The sequence below is a fragment of the Meriones unguiculatus genome, chromosome 20, assembly GCF_030254825.1.
Source record: "Meriones unguiculatus strain TT.TT164.6M chromosome 20, Bangor_MerUng_6.1, whole genome shotgun sequence".
In the NCBI taxonomy this organism is placed as follows: Eukaryota; Metazoa; Chordata; class Mammalia; order Rodentia; family Muridae; genus Meriones; species Meriones unguiculatus.
The window spans coordinates 42446503-42465858 of NC_083367.1; the positions used below are offsets into that span (position 1 = coordinate 42446503).

Sequence of the window (19356 nt, forward strand, 5' to 3'; positions counted from 1 at the left end):
TTCTGAGTTTCTCATCTTATGTCTGCCTGTTAGTTTTCAACATTCTCATATGTTTAAGTTATTTTGGAGGAAAATTTCATGGTCTGGTCATGCTCATTGCCTAGCTGAAGAACAAATGCCTGTCTGCTGGCCTTATACTCTCACCATTCCTACAGAGGACCCATTTCCAGATGACATAGTTGCTATTAGGAATTTGAACTTGTACAACCACTTTAGAAATAAATCTGGTGCTTTCTCAGACAATTAAGAATAGTGCTACCACAAGATTCAGCTGTACCACTCTAGGCATATATCCAAAAGATGCTCAAGTATACAACAAGGACATTTGCTCAACCATATTCATAGCAGCTTTATTTGTAATAGCCAGAAACTGGAAACAACCCAGATGTCCCTCAGTTGAGGATTGTATACAGAAATTCTGGCATATTTACACAGTGGAATACTACTCAGCAATTAAAAACAAGAAAATCATGAACTTTTCAGGCAAATGGTAGGAGCTAGAAAAGATCATCCTGAGTGAGGTGTCCCAGAAGCAGAAAGACACACAGGGTATATACTCACTAATAAGTGACTATTAGACATAATATAGGATAAACATACTAAAATCTGTACACCTAAGGAAGCTAATCAAGAAGGAGGACCCTGGGTAAGATGATCAATCTTCATTCAGAAAGGCAAATGGGATGGACATCAGAAGAGGGAAAAAAATAGTGAACAGGACAGGAGCCCACCACAGAGGGACTCAGAAAGACTCTACCCTGCAGGGTATCAAAGCAGAGGCTGACACTCACAGCCAAACTTTGGGCAGGAATCTTATGAAAGAAGGGAGAGCTAGAAAGATCTGGAGGGGACAGGAGCTTCACAAGGAGAGCAAAAACTAACAAACAAACAAAACCAAAACAATAAAAACAAACAAACAAAAGAAACAACCTGGGCACATGGGTCTTTTCTGAAACTGATACTCCAAGCAAGGACCATTCATGGAGATAACCTAGAACCTCTGCACAGATATAGCCCGTGGCAGCTCAGTGTCCGAATAGGTTCCCTGATAATGGGAAGAGGGACTGTCTCTGATATGAACTCATTGGCCTGCTCTTTGATTACCTCCCTCCTGAGGGGGATACAGCCTTACCAGGCTACAGAAGAAGACAATGCAGCCAGTCAGTATGAGAACTGATAGACTAGGATCAGAGGGAAGAGGAAGAACCCTTCCCTATCAGTGGACTTGGGGAGGGGCATGGAAGGAGAGAAGGAAGGGTGAGTGGGAGTGGGAGGGGACAGGGAAGGGGGCCACAGCTGGGATACAAAGTGAATAAACTGCAATTCATTTAAATTTTAAAAATTTAAAAAAGAAGTACCACACAATAAGAAGTTCCGTAGTTGGGCATGGTGGCACACAACGTCAGTCTTAGCACTAGAGGGCTAAAGAAATAGAATTGGGTGGTGTTACATAGCAAGACCTGCCTCAAAATAAATACATAAATAAATAAATAAAAATAAAAAGAAAAGACAAAAACAAACAAAAATGGAAAACAAAAGAACAAAAGCAAGAACAAAACCAATCCTTCATGTTTGAAGTATCATTCAGAGATGAGGAACGGTAATATCACTTCTTGTCATGTTACTTTGAAAAGGCACTTCCCCCTCACCAGGCTAAGACCACTTGAGATATACAAGTGATGGATACCACATGTGGTGGTTTGAGCAAGAACAGCTCCAGAGCCTCTTGTATTTGACTTTTGGTTCCCAGTTGGTGGAACTGTTGAGGAAGGATTAGGAGGTATGGCCTTGTTGGAGGAGGTGTGTCGCTGAAAGGAAGAGCCCAAGCTAGAGCCAGTCTCTCTCTGTCTGCCTCCTGGATGTGGACCAAGATGTAAATCTCTGAGCTTTTACCTCTGAGCCATGCCTGCCTGCCAGCCACTTTCCTCACCACCATTGGCGATCATGGACTAATCCTCTGAAACTGTAAATTAGCTTCCAATTAAATACATTAACAACAACAAAAAAGTTGTCTTTGTGTTTCTTCACGGAAATAGAACAGTGACTAAGACAGCAGGTGTTGCAGGGACTGGGAAAAATGTGCTAGGGGATTTTTGCTAGGATTTCCCAGTTCATTGTTAATAAGATCATAGAGCTTCAGGTGCCTCTTGATTCTGGAAAGGGCTGTGACTTCTTTAGCCCTAATGTTTGAGGTTGGTTACTTTGTACTAGTCCATTCTTTCTGTACAAGACAGAGGAACCAGCACATTTTCCAGCTGCCTTTTTCTTTGTGTTCTCAGGTGTGTATGCTGGTGGACTCTATAGTGATGGTAATACAACAGAGACTGCCGATGGTAACAGCTGACATCAGCTGTAGGTTTCTCTGGTTGCTTTTCATCTTTGCATTTCCCGGGGTTGGCATTGGAGGTGGTGAATCCTTTCTTTTGAAAGGCTTTGTAACATTAAAAAGCTGAGTGCATATAGACATGGATGTGTTGAGAAAAAAAAAAAAGAGTAAGAATCATTTGAAGAAATCAATATAAAACTAAGAGGGATGGCTCACACTTAAAATCCCAACCCCACCTCACGGTTGTGTCAGAAGGCTTTATCACAAGATAGAGGATAGGCTGGGGAGAATGAATTTAAGCATCAGCCATATGGGACAGGTCTCCTTCCTCATCAGTTGTCACGTTTCAGTAAAGAAAGGAGAAAAATAAACTTTGATGGGGGTCAAGATAAAAACTGCAATATTATTTTCACTGGGAAAACACAGATATGACCATTTCCTTGGAAGGTGGAGGCTAGGAGAGTCACACTGCTTTACTTGACAGCCTTAGTAGTAGCTTAAGTACTCTCAAAAGGAATCACTCAGAGTTGTTCTTGTGCAGCTGACCACACACAGGAAGCTGTTTTTTCTCACAATCTTTCAGAACATCCAACCTTTATTTTCTTTCTCTCCAAGCCTCTTCATCATCTTCAATCCCATTCTAAACTCTGCATTTACATCCATTGGTCTCTACTATAGCCTGCATCTCACTATTGTAACCCAGGCAGACATTTTCTTTCTTTCTGTCTTTCTTTCTTCCTTTGTTTCTTTTTTGTTTGTTTGTTCATTCGTTCGTTCGTTCGTTCGTTCGTTCCTTCCTTCCTTCTTTCTTTTGTTTTGGTTTTGTTTTTTTGATAAAGGGTTTCCCTCTGTAGCCTTGGCTGTCCTGGAACTTACTTTGTACACCAAGCTGGCCTCGAATTCAGAGATCACCTGCCTCTGCCTCCAAATGCTGGGATTAAAGCTGTACACCACCAACACCTGGCTTCTCAAATACATCTTATGAGGAGGAGTTTCTTGTGGCCTTGGAATTAGTCATTGTGGGAAGCAAAAATGAGAAGACTCAATGGAAATTGAGATTCTCCCTCCTCTAGTTAATGTGTGGAAGGACCTAAGCCACCTTCTCTTCTCTATTTCTCCTCTTCTTCCTCCTCTTTGTTTTCTTTGTCTTGGTTTAGCACTACATTAGGTTTTGAATTCACTTATTGGCTAGACTGGCTGACCTGTGAGATATGGGAATCTACCTGTTTTTCCCAACTCCTATTGAGGATTAGAATACAGCTGTGCATGACCACAACATCTGGCTTCTCTGTGTGATGTGCCTGGCAAGCACTTTACAGACTGTGTCATCTCCTAAGGCCCACTTATTTTTCTTTGCTCAGGGAAATTGTGACATTTGGCTTTAACATGTGTTTAAGTTTCCTTTTTGAATCTGCATGTGTGTGTGTGTGTGTGTGTGTGTGTGTGAAATTTAAAAAAATAGCAATCCAGATTATTCTAGGAATTTCAAAATAATGTATGGCAGTAGTATGGAGAGTAATGGATGGAGAGTAATGGAGGCAATGACTGTATCTGACCCTACCTTCTTTTGCATATAGGTATTTCCTAGGGTTTGTTATTATTGATGATTGCTCCTCCCCCCCCCAAGTAATCATCTTATTTTGCCAATGCACTATGTCCATGACACATAGACAATTCTAGCAAACCTAAGACAGGTATGTTATCCTTATCCTTCCTTGTGTTTTGTTTACAATGACACTGAAGTTCGGCTTTATGGAACTAGAATCTTAAGATACATTTATTTAATGTGTATGCCCTATAATAACTTGACTCTTTATATAAACGGTGTCTGTGCATTTCTGCCTGCCCCCCAAAGACCTTGACCCTCCTTCACCATGAGCAGAAAGTCCTCTCATGATCCTCCAGTCTGATCCGTAGACACTAATTTTGTAAGTGAAATTTTGTGTCATTTAAATTGTCTGAGACTCAGTTTTCTCATTTGTAAATCAAAGGTTTGGATAAATTCTGCTTTCTTTGGTATTTATTTCATGGTCCCTCATTTCTGTCTCCCAACAATGAGTTTTCTGGTTATTGTCTTCTGAATCAACTTGCAAAATATTATAGATAATTTAAATTATGTTGCTATCAAAATGTCAGCTTCTGATCTTAGGAAAACAGACACAAATGGACTAGAATTGCTCTTGAAGCACTTTCTTATCAAGGGAATGATCTTTACGTAAATCTTTGATAACCTTTCTTTACCTCACGCGAAGAAATTCTTACCCCTGTTTGGATTTTTTTCTTCTATTTGATCCTTCCATCTTTATTACCATCTACACTTCTATTGGACAGGCTAAAGGCTAGGATAGTCGATAGACCAGAGTCTCTGCTTTGTCTTATTTTCTTGTCAGACCACATAGAATAAGTAGGGACAGTCTTCCCCTCGTCTTACACCATCATCAACCAAGCGGCACACATTGCACGGAGGGAAGAGAGACAGGCTTCATTTTAGAGGAGGTGCTGTCAGTTTTGATTTTAGAGTCCACTACTGTATACACTTTGGGTTTTATCTCAGAAGGTCATGGTCACCTCTGTCTCTCAGTTTGCTCTCAGCAACGGTTGTTTTGTTCAGGAAATGCTCACCCATGGAACGGCTTATGCGTGCAGAGTTTCTGTGTTTCTCCTAGTGAGGTCCAAGCAGCACCTGAAGCATGAGCATGGGCTGCTGGCAACCGGGAGATGGTGGTGGTGCTTTGGCATAAGGGTGGTTCCTAACTTTCCAGTGCATGTTGAAAAGCCTCTGGCTTGGGTGGGAGAGGGTAGGTACTACCAGGTGTTTGTTGAACTTGGTTTCTAGCTGTGAGGTGAGCTGGGAAACTGCCCTCCTCCTCCCACTCTCAATGTGAAATCAAATATATAATCGAGGCAAATGTGTCTAGGTTGGTTTTGAAGAAAATGTGGTTCTCACCACCAAAAGCCTCAGGAGTCTTCAGCACTTGGCTTCCATACAGATACCAAAGTGCTAGGCTTAATGAAAGTGAAGCAAGCCTTATGATGGGTATCCTAAGGCAGGACTATCAGGAGTTCAAGGCCAGATACAGCTATATAGCAAGTTGGAAGCAAGACTGGGCTACTTGAGGTATTGTCTAAACCAAACCAACCAAGCAAAAGCCAAGCAAGCCTTAAAGACGTTCTTAGAAATTTAAGCATGATTTTAGGAAAGTGATGAGTACTTAGCAAGACTATTGACAAAAGTTTCATCTTGCACTTCCAAGTGAAAAGGATGGTAAGAAGTTTTTTGTTTACCTTGGTTGTAAAAAAGGCAATTAATTGGAGTAGGTTCTGTATTCAAGAGCAAAACATACATTGGAATTCCAAAATGTTGTTGTTATGATGAAAATACTTAAGAGTATATTACTTTTAAAACATATAACCTGGGCTATGATGATGGACCAGAGGAAGCAGACAGACCCTCAGTTACTAAAGACTATCAGGCACCATCTCTAGTACTTATTCCTAGTGAGGCCCATTGTTCTCTGCAAACTCATCCCTTGGGCACCTGTACAAATGGATGCTGGCTCTGCTTCCCAAAACTTTTAGCTAAACCTCTGTGTTGAGAGGGAGGCACTTCCCTGAAAATTTCTCTAAAACTTTAGATGTTTCACCCCAATGAGAGATTTAATCTTATGTATTAGGGAGCTGACTGAGTTATCCTTCATCGAAAGTAGCTTTTGAAGCTTGTTGTCACATCTCTTTAATGGCTTAAAATTGGCATTTTTTCCTATTTTCGTTTAGAGATAGAAGTCTCATTGACTAGAATATTTTGAGGAGCGGCTATAATTAATTGGGGTGCAGGCAGACTTCACATATATACAATGGCAGTCCACAGAGAAACACGCCTGAGAGTAAAGGGCTCATTTCCAAGTTCTCATTTAAGACTCCTACAGTTGTGCTTTCTTTAGCAAATTGTTTTAGAAAAAAAAAAAAAAAGCATTCATCTCCAATCATTCGAAGTAGGAAGACAGAAAATACAAAAATATTTTATTTTATCTATAATTATTGCAAAGAGTTTTCTTATTTTACTCACTTATGTGTGTTATATAAGGAAGATACAGAACTGCACCTATGTGTGTGTGTGTTTACAGGTTGGGACACGTGTGTGTCTCTGTATGTGTGTATGAAAGTATGTTGGCTTGAGGTTGATACTGGGTGTCTTCTTCAGTGGCTCTCTACTTTATTTATTGAGGCATGATCTCTCACTGAACCCAGGGCTGGCCAGGCCTGGCTAATCTAGCTAGCCATTATTCCCCAGGATCCCCTATCTCGGCATCCCTAGTGCTTGAGTTGCAAGAGGTTGCCATGCCTGCCTAGCTTTTAGGTGGGAGCGCTGGGTTCCAAACTTTGGTCTTTATGCTTTTGTGGCAAGTGCTTTATCCTCTGAGCCATTCCTCAGCTCAGGATATATACTTTAAGAGTAATATATACTTAAGTATTTTCATTATAACAACAGTGTTTTAGGATTTAAATACATGATCTGATCTTGAATGTAGAACCTAATCCAGTTAATTACCTTTCACATCCAAGGTCAACAATAGATTGCCTGTATTCTTATATTATTATTCCACAGATTGGGGTGGCTGAGGCTACCAACGTAGCATTCCTATGAACATCCAAACACATAATAAAACTCACTTTGAAGACTGAAGCTGTAGGGCAGATAATCCTATCAACATTTGGTCCAAAGCACGTCTATGATACACAAGATGAAATCTACTCTCTTTCCTCCTTCTTCCCTCCCTCCCTCCCTCCCTCCCTCCCTCCCTCCCTCCCTTCCTCCCTCCCTGTCTCCTTCTCTTCCTCCAGTTAAGGCATTATCACTGAAGTCCTCCTAAACACTCTAGACTGCAGATGGGTAAACTATGGCCAAAGAGGCCATATCTAGCTACTTGCCAATTTTTGTATACTTTTAGATGCAGTGACAGCAAGAGGAGGAGGAGGAGGAGGAGGAGGAGGAGGAGGAGGAGGAGGAGGAGGAGGAGAAGAAGAAGAAGAAGAAGAAGAAGAAGAAGAAGAAGAAGAAGAAGAAGAAGAAGAAGAAGAAGAAGAAGAAGAAAAGGTTTTGTGTAAAGCTTGGGCATGGTACCTGACTTCCATATATGAGAAAGACAGGCCTGAATCACTACACACAGCGACAATTAAAGCTTCCACGGTTATACTCATTCTTTGTAATTATTCTTAGAGCTGATTTCTTGCTACAGAATCATTCAGTATTAATACCGAGTGGCCTGCAAATTAAACACACTTACTTTCTGGTCCTTTTATTCAAAGTTTGATTACCTCTAGTTATAAACGCTGGGAATCTGGAAATGAGACAAATAGGGATAATACAGGAATACTCATGCAATTACAGTCTGTGGTGGTTTGCATAGGAATGGCTCTCATAAACTCATGTGCTTGAACACGTAGTCCTTAGGAAGTTGTGGTACTTGAAGGAGATTAGGAACTGTGGCCTTGCTAGAGGGAGTGTGTCACTGGGGGTGAGCTTTGGGTTTCAGAAGTCCAGTGTCATGCCCAGTGTGACTCTCTCTCTCTGCTGCCTGCAGATGTGGGTGCAGAACTCCTGGTTACTCCTTAGTACCAGGCCTCCCTGGATGCCGCCATGCTTTCAGCCATGATGAAAATGGATTAAACCTCTGATGCGTAAGCCAGCTTCGATTAAATGTTTTCATTTATGAGAATTGCCATGGTCATGGTATCTGTTCACAATAAATTAGAAACCCTAATTATGACACAGTCTAATTTGGAAACAGACACACACACACACACACACACAAACACAGCAAGTGAACATGATAATTTCAAACCTTTGACTAATATATAAGGAAAATGAAATAGGTAATGTGCCGGAGAGGTCAAACGGGCCTCTCTGGCACTTGAGAGTCGGATGACAAGGACTCAGACATGCAGAATGTAGAAACAAGGTGCTAGTCAGGGGGAGCAGCAAGAGGTGGGTCTGTAGAACAATGAATCATGGTTAGATCTCAGAGGAACAAGTGGGGCAATTGATAGGAAGGCCAGAGAGGGAGCTAGGGTCAAGCAGGAGCCAGGTCACAGATAGACTATCATGAGGAAGCAAGTATACATTTTCTCTATGGGCAAAATTTTTTGGAAGGTTTTATGAAGAGAAGTGACTGTGTTCTGAATGACAGTTTGAAAGGACCAATTCAGCTAGTTTTGAGAGGAGAGAGTCTTGTGAAAGACAGAATGGAAGCTAGAGCTAGAGGACACTGCAGTTAGCCAATTGAAAGCTGCTGGTCTGGCTGGGAGGATAAGAGTGATGGGAAGGGCTCGCCCCAGGAGGGTATCTGTGGAGGAAAGAGACACAGTGTTAACTTCCTCTAGTTAAATGTTTGACAGTTAACACCATTTCCTCACATAAGTTGAACTGAAAACTACAGGGTGAGTCAGACCTTGGCTTCAAGTCTGAACACCTGGGTGGAGTTGGGGGGGTGGGGCAGAGGTGTGGGGATTGAAGAGTTCTCGGTCAGTGAAGATTGCTAACAAGTCCCCATATTAATGACCACTATCCTAAAACACAAGAACTGATTTAACCCTATATCTTAATCCATAACTAATGGATGCCACTCCCTTGTTTTCCACTACTGTGCAGCTGTAACCTGAGGTGCTTTGTTAGGTTTGGTTTTCTAAAGATGGTTCTCACACAGCCCAGCCTGTCTTCAAACCCACTCTGTAGCTGTGGAAGACTTTGACTCCGAATCATGCTTTATCTCCTGGGTGGTGAGGTTATAGACAAGCCCCTCTCCACACCTCCAGCCTACAAATAACTTCTTGCCATTTTTTTTCACTGTTTCTGATGAGTTCAGAAAATAATTGAGATCACCCTTCAGAAGATAGCAAGTTTTAAATTGTAAATTCATTTCTAGTCCTACTGATGGGAGACTGAGGAAGAGTGTTATGAGTTTGTAAAAAATACAGGAAAAGAAGTCAGATTCCCTGTCATGCTCGTGGTGTTACATCATTCCGATGGGAGCCGTTGCCTCTGATTGGACTGTTTCAGCTGGGTCTGTGGCTCACACACAGGTGGAACACACAGCCATACCATAATAACCTGAACTTTCTGTTTGTAGAACAAAACTCATTCCTTGTTGTTTTCTCGGCATGATCAAACACTGGCAATGTGTATCCACAGAAGATTTTTCTGACAAAATCTGGGACATCATCTTATTGACACAGCCTTTCAAGGTGGTAAGAAGAAAATGTGAGGCCTTTTGAAAAGAAAGCCAGGACTGTACCCCTCCTTACAGACACTGTAGATACACACACAACTCAGGAAGACAATGCAGCTATGAATAACTTCAGCTGTTTGAAAATCCTAAATTAAACTGAGTGATAAAAAGCTTGCAGGAATCAGTAGCAGATCAATAGGACTTTGTGGTCAGTATATGGTGTTTTGTGTTTTCTGTGTGTGTTTTGGAGGGGGAGATGTGGGTGTATAGCTAGGCAAACAGCGAAGACTTTCCCTGAAGTCGGAAACAGTGGAAAGTGACTTGAAGGCAGGTGGTTTCCATTTGGGGCCTGTGTTGAGCTCAGTGAACTTGTGTATAACCATTTGGGGATACTCAGCTGGCACATAGGTCTGAAGTTAGGAGAAGAGACTGATATTGAAGACGTAGGACATTTGGGGAAAAAAAAATCTTGCTATACAGCCTGGGCTGCTCCCACGTATGTGGTAATTTGGGACTTCTAGAATCCCCAGAATAAATATGATATTCCTGAACAAGCATACAGAGCATGAAAGGCAAATCATGCCTAAGGGGTAGTAAGATAAGAATCGTAGAAAGAGGGCCCAGATATGGAGACTCCTCAGAGTAAGGAGCCCTGGGAACTAGGAAGAGAAGAACGTTTTGAAGAGTGTGGGCTGGGGCATAGCTCGGATGCATGCCTTAGGACCTCACTTGGATCCCCAACTTTGGCTCTCTCAAACGCTGTTCGCACAACAGTATTCTGTAACATCAAGTGGTAAAGAAACAGCAATTAGGAAAAGTATCTAACCACGAATTGCAGTCCCTAGTGCCAGAACTAGGGGGGAAGCTGAGGTAGGAGATTTGCTGCAAGTCGCAGGCCAGCCTGGCTGGGTTTCATAGCTGGACCCTGTCTTTAAAAAAAAGGAGATCTTAGATATTTACTGCATTTGGTCCTATGTACTCTGTTTTAATAACTGTGACACAAGCTCTTCTGGTAGGATCACTTTAAGGAAAACTGGATGGGGAGGGGAAAGACTGAGGACCGTACGTGGGGAATAAGAGCACACCGAATACAGTCAAGCTTTCAAACATCTTTGACAATGAAGAACAGAAGTGATACAGGCCTCCAGGGAGAAGGGATTTTGAAGGAAGCGGGTGCTTCTTTTTCTCTGTCACGAGATCCAAGCTTGTTTAAACACTGAGGAGGAATTTAAAAAAAGAGTTGAGTATGTACATTCACATACGCTGGTGAGATTAATTTTAGATCAGCACTGGGAACTTCGGGGACACATTGAAGGACTGGCTCCATAGAAATGGTCAAGACTTTTACGTATGAGAAGGGAAGTGTTGACAGTAAAGTCAAGTTTGGTGACTCGGTAACTGGAGTAAAGAAGCAGTCGTGTGGTGGCTTACATAAGCTCAGTGGAATGGGACGGAAGGGTGTCTGGTAGAGGAGTGGGGTAAAGGGTAGCTTTGGCAGACTCTGCGGGAGACGGCTTATTGAACGGGCGCAGGCTAAGGGATCATAGGAAACTTATACCGGTCTGAAGGACCCATCTAAGATGGGTGCTCACAGACTCGGGGCATCAAAGCGCCCAGTTATTACTTCTGTACTGCAGCGTGTGACAGGCTCCGAGCCTGCTGTATGCAAAGGGTTAGCAGTTGGGTTGATAATGGCTTCTGCTAGGGAGAGGCTATGGGGACAGTGTGTGGCAGGGAAATGTGGAGTTTGAATGAGTAGAGCCAAAATGTGCAGAGACGGAATCGGGTGAGATGAGTCGGAAGAGAAGGTAGGAAGGAGCCTTTAGCAAATGAACCAGAAGACTGGAGGTGCTGATAGGACCAAGGCGCTCACTCTAGCTATGATGCGCATTTGCGAGCATGGCTGTGCAGATGTCTTGCTCCGAGTTCAGTTCTTAGTGGCCATACTTTCACACCATACTTTTCAGAGTGTGTTGGATACAGTAAGCTTGAATTCTTGCTTGATGATGGATCTGAAAATACAGATACATAATAGGCTGAGTTAGGCAAACAAGGAAAATCACTGTGACTGACCTCTGCCTTAGATTACTTGTGTGACTATAGCATAATATCCGAGGCTTTATGACTTGTGAAGAATAGAGATCTATTTCTCACAATTCTGGGCCCCAAACCAAGGGCTTCACATCTGAGCATATTTTTGTGGTACCACGGGGCAGAGAGCAGAATGGCCAGGTTGTATGTATGTGTTGTAGAACCCATTTCCTTGATGATGACATCAATTCCTTCTTGCAAGCAGATGTACACCAATCACTTTCTGAAAGCTTCTATCTTTCAATACTACTGCATTGGAACTCAATTAGTTAATTAATTAATTAGGTTTTTGCTCATTTTTTATTTTTTTACACAGCATCTCTCCACGTAACCATGGACTTGAACTTACTTCGTAGAGCAGGCTGGCCTCAGATTCTTAGAGATATCCCTGCCTCTGCTTGCCGAGTGCTTGGATTAAATGGAGGTGACAACAAACCTCCCTTGGAATTACATTTAACACACAATAGTGAAGCCGCTGCATCAACTATTATCTTTGTAAACCTATGGTACACGATTAAGGGATTAAACGCTGAGAAAGATTGGCCTTGATTTCCAAAATAACTAATAATCCTCATATCAGTGAATAGTGAACTATTCTCTCCAGGTAGGCTCAGTTGTTTTATACTAATGATGGACTCTCTTGCCTAACGGACAGGATGACTTATTCTTGTTGTTTAAAAGAAACAAATGGGACGCAGTTTAGTGAGCACAGATGTTGATGTCTTTTTAATAGCCATGTTTTCATGTGTTTATATGTATTGTTAATTCAATATAATCTGACTCAGTATTTGGCTTCATTTTAGAAGGTGACTACAAAATACTTAAAGTATTTTACCTTAGAAGTATAGATACTGTTGGGGGGGGGATGGCATCTGAATTAATGTTAGCTAAGAATGTACTTTAAAAACTTTGACCCAAATAAAAATAATAGTGTTTACAAGTTGGGTGTGAATGTCGACGGTGCAGATTCCAGCAGGGGCTGAATACTTGGTTGGCTTATGAATTCCGGAATTGGCCCATTAAGGGAATTTCATAGCATCTCCTCAAGAAACTGCCCTGAATTCTCTTCAGTGAATCACTTCTTTTCCTTGTCCAAAGGCTCCTCCTTCATTTTTAGGAGGCTCGTAAGAGTTTTATGTTCATCAATTAAACTTCATTCTAAGGCTCTGCCAACATGGTCTTCATTCCGTAGAGGAGCTGAATCGGGCACGGGCAGGCTTGGCATGCCTGGGGTTCTGTGGAAACTTTTTGAAGGGGCCAGCCACAGAACTGGAGTTTCCCATTTGCAAACTAGGTAATTGCTTTAGAACACAGGATGACACATGTGGGTAAATACTGGCAGACTGTTTTGTACAAAAATGAACAGGTCATCTTTCCCACTTTACAATCACCTGTGCATGGGTGCCAATATTTCCTTCAGTGACAAATTACTGAAGTTTACTAAAAGCGCTCACCCAAAAGAAACAACAATACATGTCGGTATTTTAAGCATTGAGCAATGTCTTGCTATTGAAAAAGCAGATCTTTTTGTCCTTTTTTGGTCACAAACTGATAGTGACAAACATATCTTTGACATGATGAAGGGAAGCCCATTTAATAATTTCTTCTGTATCTGTCCTGAGTAGAATTTGATACGAGCTGTATGATAGCTGCATTTGTAAAACAATTAGTGTGTGTGTGTGTGTGTGTGTGTGTGTGTGTGTGTGTGTAGTTGGGAGAGGTACTAGGGATAGAATCCCAGAGCCTGGTACAAGTGTTCTATCACTGAGTTGCTCACTCAAGCTCCCTTTAGCTAGCTTAAGTATAAAGTTATTTCCCCCATTACAATAGAAATATATACACATTACAGTGAAATCTAAAATTACAAGTTGGTTAAAAAAAAATTCCACATCAGATACATCGGTGAACACATTTCTCCGCACCCCTTTCTCTCATATGTGTGAGTGTCTGTGTGTGTACGCGTGCAAGTGCCACCATACCAACAAATTTGTGAGTTGCTTTATGTTTGATAATTATATTTTATACATCTTACCATGTCAATAGCCTCTAAATAAGTTCACATTTTAAACTAACCACATAGCACACTGTTAACTAAGTCCATTGCTGGACATTTGGTTGTGTCTGACATTTTGCTGTTGCAAACAGCTCCTTGATAAACATCCTTTTACACAGTCTTTCTGCACTTTCTTAATTACACCCCAAGGCTGAGTTTTCAGAAGATGGGCCTGGGCTTTAAGTCTGATAATTGCTGCCAAATTGTTCTCCAGGGAGCCCTGTTATGTGTTCTCTGACCAAGGGCATAGGACACTGCCTGCTTTTCCTCACCAACAGACCTGAAGCCTAAACTTTTCTGGTTTGGTTTTTATGGTCTCACCATAGCTCTTTAAAGCAGACAGAACCAATGGGGAGGGATGTGAATGGTCTCCCACTGAGAGTGTACCCAAGTGAGAGAGCAGCCTCCTGACTCCTTCCTCATTCTTGCCCTGCTTCTGCAGGTGGTGGTGACACCAAATAACTCCCAGGAAAGAACCATAAATAGGAATTTCTGCTCCAGTCACAGCCTGGCTCCCGATTGTATTGCTGGCAGGGCTCTGGCCTCTAGCCACCAGTCTGTGGGTGGCATGATTCTTGTATTCTGAGCAAAAGGCTGTGTTGGCACACTGCTCAACCAGGCCAATGCTTAAGCCAGCAGGGAGGAGGCGGTAAGGAAGTAGAGGGTGAGCAAAATGCAAACATAAGAGCACAGCTCAACAATCCTTCAACTCTTACTCCACATTGTCAGTCAAACAGCCCGGGCTACCCATCTGGTGAGAAATTTTAGCTAATGGGTTTGTTTTTTTAATGATAAGATTTCTCTGCACAGAATAGTTTTGATATTTTAATTTCGATTTTTGGAGACAGGGTCCAAGATGGCCTAGGCTGGCCTCAAACTGGCTATGTAGCTAAGGATGACCTTGAACTTCTGGTCCTCTAGCTTCCCCATCCTAAATTCTAGAACTATAGGTAAGCATCCTCATGCCCGGCTCTTAAGTTTTAATCATAATTTTCCTGGGGAGGAAATTTTCTGGGGAGACCCAGAGCCTCTTACTTGCTGGGCAAGGGCTTTAACCATTGAGCCTTGCGTCCACCTCCGTGTAAATTTTATTTACGTAGCATACTTGAGAAGTTAAGTTTTCATAAGTAAAACAGAAAAGATGGTGAAGGAAAAATTCCCTTCAAGATAAAAGAAACAAGAATGCTCTTTCTTTCTTGTATTAGGCAGTTTGATATATTTAGTAAAGCAGGATGAAATTCAAACAAACCAGCAAAAGCCTTGACTCTAATCCCGAAGGCATCTGTCTGCACAGGTGTCAGAAGTGTTTGACTGTAGTGTTGTGCAAGGAAACCATTATGCAAAGGCGCAAGGATGTGGGTAATGGTGCTCAAGCCAAGCATGCTACTGGGTGCAACTGCCAATTGAGATGAAGCCGGTACAGGCACTGCTGTTTGTGGAGCATCTGCCTCAGAGTGAGTGCAGTTCTGGAGAGCTTTCTAGGACAGTAGCTTTCATTCCTCTGCTCTTTGGTATCCCTCTGCTTTCCTCATCATTACACCCACTTCTTCAGGTGATGTCATTTGTTCACTCACAGGGCTGCTTACTCAAGCTTCTCAGAGATAAAAAACCATGCCTCACACCCTGTTTCAGGCAAAAGGAAATGATCCCATGGCAAAGGTTAGCATCACTTTTAACATTTGGGGATAGAAATCGTATTTGGAAATACGATTCATTGTTTCTCGAAATCTTTGGAATAGCCTTTCAGACTGGCTAAGGGAAATCCATATAATAGTATCTGCTGAGCATATTTCATGGTTTCTCTAAAAATCAATATATGGATTTAGGCAGATCATGTAATTTATGAACACAATATTTTTTAATTTGTAAAATAAGAATGTTAGACCCAGAGCAGCAACTCTCTATACTCAGGGATAGGTAAGAATGCATTAGAGTCTTCTTTAGGCAATTGAAGTTTTGAAAAGCTTACTCAATATTACAAGACAATCTTTAGTTGGGAAGCAGAGTGAAATGTATTTATTCATACTGGCTACTTTTCTTGTGACTATGATAAAATACTTGACCAAGGCCGCTTAGGGGAGAGAGAGTTCATGGTTTCAGGGGATTTCAGTCTGTCATAGATGGTATGGCTGCCTCAGTGTGTGTCGGCAGGAGAAGGAAGAGTATGGTCACACTGGGGATGCTGAACTAGGACACAGAGCATGGTGCTGGAAGCAGAGGAAAGCTATGTCTGTTGTGGTTCACCCCCAGTCGCCTGCCTGTCTCAGCTAGCCGGGCCGAATATCTTGTGACACTCCTCCTTCATGCTCTTGAGTGTGGGAATGATAGTTATTTGACACTATGCATAGCATTAGATCAAAACCTTAAAGTCTCTCTCTCAGTTTATGTCATTTTAGGTCCTTGGATTACTTGTTTGTTTGTTTCGAGACAGGGTCTCAGATATCCCAGGCTGGCCTCAAACTGTCTCAAGGCAAGTCCTTTTTTTTTTTTTTTTTTCAATAACCTGAAAACACTGATCTTCGCAGAGTGCTTCACAGCCTCTTACCACTGTAGAAATTAAGGAACTGTTCCATTCCAACGTGCTGTCCAGGAAGTGACAGGCACCTTAGAAACCCACAAAGTATAGTTTTGTAAGAAGTTGCTTAGTGTCCCAAGGAGAGAGCGCCTGACCTCTTGCTGGTCCTTGAAGTACTGATGTGGGAAATTACGACAAAGGCCCAGCAAGTGAGGCTTTCTCTTTGGCTCCCGAAAACCACAATTGCTTAAACTCCATTCTCAGCATTTACCATTCGTCACCAGCAATGTTCCTGTAGTGAGAGGAAGTGAGGTCTGGAGGTGTTAGTAGGAAAGGCTTGGAGATCATTAAAGAGCACTTGATGTGAGAACAGAAGTGTGTCAGTGTGGACGGCATGGTATCCTAGGCATTTGACTGTTTGTATGCATTAACCAGGAAATTTGTCTTCACAAAACAGCTGTTTTTCTGGGATGCTGTGGGGTCTCCATCTTATGACACTGCCTGTAGAATGACCAGAGCACTATTAGATAAAAACAAAAGCAAATTTTTTTTTTCAATGCAGTTTATTCAGGAACCTTGAACAATCATTTGACCCTGGGGAAAGCCAGCCCACAGCTTAAATAGCCTCTGGGTAGCCAACCCCAGCGTGCCATGTGGGCAATGCAGATAGGTCCACATACATGGAAGCAAGCCAGATCCTTGGCCTTAGCCAAATGTGGAGTTGTTCGTGACAGAGAGCATTCACCATCGGGAAGGTGGAAGGCAGAAACCAGCTCCATCTTTAAGGCGCGGCATTACACAGCTCTCTGCAGTTCCCCCTTTTTGTTTTAGACGCATCAGGGAAGAGTAGAGGTCTGATCTCTGATATTAGAAATAAATTGGGACTTTGTACTGATGTTCATTTAGGTGTCATCCACCCAAAGAGCATCAGACCCGTCCGATACCTTTTTCTCAGAGGCGGGACCTGGGGCATCAACCCGCATGCAATCAGACTTGCTCTTCTCTGGGTTGAAAGCGGCTGACCCTGAGTGCAGTGCTTAGCCTCGCATCCTGAGCGTAACATTTTAGCTTTTTATGGTAGCCAACCATGCTTGGGGAGACTGTCCTGCTTCAATGGCTGTAAAGGCCTGAATGGTCATGGCTGCATTACTCTGTTGTGAGACTCTAATCTTGCATTTTTACCACAGGCAAACCAAGGAGACCAACACCAGAAGGCCTGCTAATGCTCCCATGCCCGCCCATTCCTTCAGATGATTCATGGCTGCAGCAATCCATGATGATAATCCTGTGGCTAGTCCTGCATCCACTCTGGTAGAATTTACCGTGACAATGGCCACAAATGTTTTAGTATTTTTTCTGAAATCTTCTAAAAAGCAAAACAAAAACAAACAAACAAAAAACCCCAACCAAACCCAACCAAATCAAAAACAATATCCTTGTTTTACCAGCTCTGTTTTGTGGATGGATCATTTGATTTTCAGTAAGAAAATGGCTGGGAGTATCATAATCATGTTTAAAATTGACAGGAACTAGGGAACACACAGCAAGGCACGCATAAGGTCATGGAAGCTAGTGTTGTGGGGCCCATCTGTAGCCCCAGTACTCAGAGGGCTGGGGCAGGAGGCTTGTCGTGAGCATGAGGCCACCCTGTGCTGAACAGCGACTTATAGACCAGCCAGGGCTGCCAAGCAAGGTGATGTATCAAGTGCAAGCAAGCTAACAAACAAAAGTCCTTAAATCTCCATATAAAAAATGCAGTTGTTGAGACCCCGTCCATGCAGCAGGAGTCATCTAATTAGAGAGCCCTGAGAAGTTCCTTTTCAGCTGGAAATATTCCTTACTGCATGAGCTGGAACAGTTGATTGGTGTACAGGATGACAGAATTACTGGTTGCTTTTCAAGAGTACTCAAACAGGACAGGCTGTCCTTTGCCTCAAAACAACCAACCAGGAAGCAAACAAAAAATAACCAAGATGCTTTTCTAACCTGCCTTGGGCCTCCAAAAGATGTTTTGGGAAGAAATCATCTAAGGAAGTCAGGGATAACTGATACTACAGATCAACTCAGTTCTAACTAACCAGCCACTTCCAAGTTTTCCAGATGGAATTTATTTTGGGGAGGGAAAAGGTAGGGTGAGACAGGGTCTCTCTATAGAACTCACTATATAGACCAGGCTGGCCTTGACCTCACAGAAATCTGCCTGCTTTTACCTCCCCATAACTGGATGAAATGTATGAGCCACCACTCCTGGCCCCAGACTGGATTTTAGAGCATGGAAAAGTAGAGAAGATATTCTCTCAAGGCCATGCAGCTTGAGTGTGGGGAGAACCCTGGGCTTTATGCACCACTGATAACCTTCTGTGGCTGCCTGTGACAAATATGGGAGATAAGTGATTTTATAGAGAGGAAAGGATTATTTTGTCACAGTTTGAAGTTTTCAGGCCATAAGCAATTGAAGCAAGCATGGTGGCCTACAATTATAAGCACAGTTTTGAGTAGTTAGAAGCAGAAGGATCAATTCAGAGTCATCCTCAGCTACATTGGGAGTTACAGTTTGGGAAACATGAGACCCTGTTTTCACACACACACAAACACGCACACACACACACACTAAGAAAGTATTTCTACCATTTTTGAAGTACTCACCTGATTAGGCCAGGCTCATCCCCAATAACCTCATTCTTACTTCACTTACACTCAGCTGACTAGAGACCTTATCTACATTGGAAACATCCGTTTCTTTGAGGTGTCACAGGATGTGCTCATGAGATGTTGTCCCATCAGATTCACATGCTGACATCACGTGATCCTCAAGGAGAGACAGTAGATGGGGTACAAATTTCACAGAGCAGGAAAGTTGGGAGCCTGTTCAGAATGTGGCCTCCCACAGGGGGTTGCTCAGAGGCAGAAATGAAATGAAGTGGGGGTAGAGTCTACTCACAGGGAACCCACCTTTTAGCAAGCACAGTGTCTCTGGTGCTGTCTGTGGGGTTTCACTTCTTCCTAGGACCGTGGGAGCCGAGCAGCAGGCAGCAGAGGTTTTGTTTTGCAGAAGGGCTCCTACGCTCACATTTTCTCCTTGGTTCTCCTTTCCCACATTCAGGATGGGTTCTTTGCTCTTCCAAACGATGTAAAGTACTGTAAA

The 19356-nt window shown here is 42.5% G+C and overlaps 1 long non-coding RNA gene across 1 annotated transcript; it reads right to left on the reverse strand.

The window, feature by feature from the left end:
- Positions 1-10515: 10515 nt before the first annotated feature.
- LOC110549893 (uncharacterized) lies at positions 10516-19105 on the reverse strand. The gene is made up of 3 exons (XR_009587982.1): positions 18858-19105; positions 11426-11564; positions 10516-10768 (listed from the first exon to the last, which is right to left on the reverse strand). It is a non-coding gene; the product is annotated as an uncharacterized LOC110549893 (long non-coding RNA).
- Positions 19106-19356: the final 251 nt, after the last annotated feature.